Raw genomic sequence first — 3,265 nt, 5'->3', positions numbered from 1 at the left:
AAACCTAACTAATTCTCATTCCTACGTGACACTGTGAGGCTCATTGCTCAAATAGCACTCATTAGAGAATTTTCAAAAGCCCTAGGAACATATTCCTTCCAGCACATCAAACAGGGGGATGTCAGAAAAACCAAGAGTTCATTTTAGAGAAGCAAGTCATTTTAAGAGAAAAGACTAGAAACGTGACAATTTGTCTCTGAAAAGGTTACTAGTCCCACAATATCAAAGTGGACTGATTTAATTCAAAGTCATGTGACCAGTAACTGTTAACCTTAGTCATTGTTGTACTGTCTAATTGTCATCTACAAGCTTCCGTATGCCAATACTTCACAAGGGACACTTAACACTGGCCAGCAAGATGGCCCAGCTGGTAAAGGCACCTGTTGCAAAGCTTGAAATGTTGAGTTCAATCACTGAGACCCACATGGTGGAAAGAGAGAATCAGCTCCCACAAGTCCTATGACTTCCACACACATGCAGTACTATGTATACACAAGCACGCACACACACACAGATAATTAAATGTAATTCAAAAACACATGTTAAAGAACACTATGTCTTGTTTTCCTCATAGATTTTCATTACACGTGTGACACACAGTGTTCACTGTCTATGTGGCTTCTCAGGCCCCTCCTCCTTGTTGAGAGAACACTGCTTTACTGGGTAGCAGTACCAAGTCTAATCCTAGCCCTGCTCGTTTTATATATGAGTTTCCATCCTCCTTTGCAATTAGGGATAGTCACATGATTCCTTTCCAACCAATAAGGCTGAAGCAGACGCAGAGAGAGATAGAGGCTGAGCATTTGGGTGATGCTTATTTTTAAAGGGGGACCGTCTATTTGCCTCCTCAGGGGAGAACACCATAACACTTAACAGGTAATCTAAAACACTGACTGCCTCAGTGGGGGCAGTGCATGCTGGCAAGCCTGCCCTCTTGGGTTGGCATCCCTAGAAGCCAGGTAATGCCTGATGTGATAGCATGTATAATCCCAGTGCTCTTACTGGGAGGTGGGAGATGGGAGGCAAATATGGGAACACATCTAGAGTGGAGGAAGTCGATAGGGACTAAGAATCACTGAGCTGGCCATTATCTGAACACGCCTGAAGCTCTAGGATGGATGCCTGAAATTCGTTGCATTTATTTATGTATTTATTGCTGTGTGCTGAGGTATAGAACCCAGGATTTTGCACGTGCTAGGTTAGCACTCTGCCACTGAGCTAAATCCCAGCCTATTTGTTTATTTATTTGTATGGTGCCTGGGATTAAATACAGGGACTAGGGCAAGTTGGGCAGGCACTTGTTTGTTTATCTTTTGGTATATTGCTGAAATTTCCCATGGTAAAATGTTTTTAAAGTGTGTGGCTGGGGATAGAGCTGGACATTTCTTTTCTTTCCCCCTTCTGCCTCACTTGGAAATAGACAGATACAGTCCTAGAGCTGTGGCAGCATGCTTGCTACTTGGAGGCTTAAAAGACCAACACTGAGACTCAGAGAGCAGATGTGGAAAAAAATCTTGGTCTTGGATGTTCCATATCCATGGAATCTGGAGACTTCTTCTCACAAGGACAACTCTCTCTGTTCACACTGCTGTTGGAAGTGTTCGCTGTCACTCATTGCAAAAAAATATATATCTGATACAACTGCTAAGCAATAAATACAACTTTGAAGACTGAAGTCTTCATCTTCCTCTGTTACGGTGTAACACACAAATGTGTCTATAATACCGTGTGTTCTAGCTGCAGAGAATGTACTGCCATACAAAACAATCAAGGTGTATGGAGGAGACATAGCACCCCTTAGCTTTTAGAGGATTGAGGTAGAAGGCGAAGTGCTGGTGTGGAAAGGAGTCAGAATGGCACAGTCCAGTGCGGTAGCAACGATAAAGACAGTAGTGTGGAAGGCAGAGCATCAGACTCAAGCACCAGGCCCTGGGCTCAACCCGCGGTACCATGAAGAGAGAAAAGAACTCCATCAGAAAGCTCAGCTTCAGTTTGCCCCAGCTGGCTTCTGCCGGCTCCGCAGGTTCCAGGAGCTTGCCAGCTTAGTCACGAGCACATTATATTTCGAAGTATAGGTCAGATTATCCCTGTTGTCATGATACAGCTGCAAACCGAATTACCACTGGGATGAACTGAGTGAAGGACCCCTGAGATTCTGCTGAGATATAATTTATATATTACGAAGTTTAAGGTTGACAAAAGTACAGTTCATTGACTTTTAAAGTATATCTACAAGGCTGTGCTGTCAACACCCATACTCTTTTTAGTTTAAAAAAAAAAAGTATTATTGGGGCTGGATAGATGTCTCTGTGGTTAAGAGCGCTTGCTGATCTTCTAGAAGTTCAATTCCCAGCTCCCACATGGAGGCCCACAACCATCTGTAACTCCAATTCCAGGGTATTTGATGTCCTCTTCTGACCTCTTTGTGATGTGCAGACATACATGCAGGCAAAAATACCCATGTATATAACATAAAATAATAAAAATTTAAATTTTAAAGATTATTGAGTGTAGCCGGGCGTGGTGGCTCAAGCCTTTAATCCCAGCACTTGGGAGGCAGGCAGATCTCTGAATTTGAGGCTAGCCTGGTGTATAAAGCAAGTTCTAAGACAGCCAGGGCTGTTACACAGAGAAACCTTGTCTCAAAAAAATCAAATATGGCCAGACACTTTGAGAGCCGCCAGTTACCGTGCAGACATGGCCAAGTCCAAGAACCACACCACACACAACCATTCCCACAAATGACACAGAAATGGCATCGAGAAAGCCCGGTCATAAAGATACGAATCTCTTAAGGGGGTGAACCCAAAGTTCTTGAGGAATATGCGCTTTGCCAAGAAGCACAACAAGAAAGGCCTGAAGAAGATGCAGGCAAACAACGCAAAGTGTGTGGGCCGAGGCCATCAAACCCCTCGTAAGGAAGGGAAGCCCAAGATGCCAAAGTTTGCTCCAGCCACCAACTCAGCCTTCTGGCTTTCATCGCTCACCCCAAGCTTCGGAAGAGGACTCGAAACTACATGGCCACGGGTCGTAGGTCTGCCAACCAAAGCCAAAGGTTCACACCAAGGCAGAGGCTGCAGCTCCAGCTAAGGCCAAGGTTTCAGCTCCGACTCAGGCTCCCAAAGGTGCCCAGACCCCTGTGAAGGCCCCATGCTGCCAATGTGAAGACAGACTGGTGTGACACACCCACCTACACACTATTTACAGATGACCAGCGTCCTATGCTATGCTGTTTTCACAAATAAACCTGAGGCCAAGATCTGCT

Source organism: Psammomys obesus, unplaced genomic scaffold, assembly GCF_907164565.1.
Source record: "Psammomys obesus unplaced genomic scaffold, mPsaObe1.curated_primary_1811, whole genome shotgun sequence".
Lineage (NCBI taxonomy): Eukaryota > Metazoa > Chordata > Mammalia > Rodentia > Muridae > Psammomys > Psammomys obesus.
Note: the sequence above shows the minus strand (reverse complement) of the source record.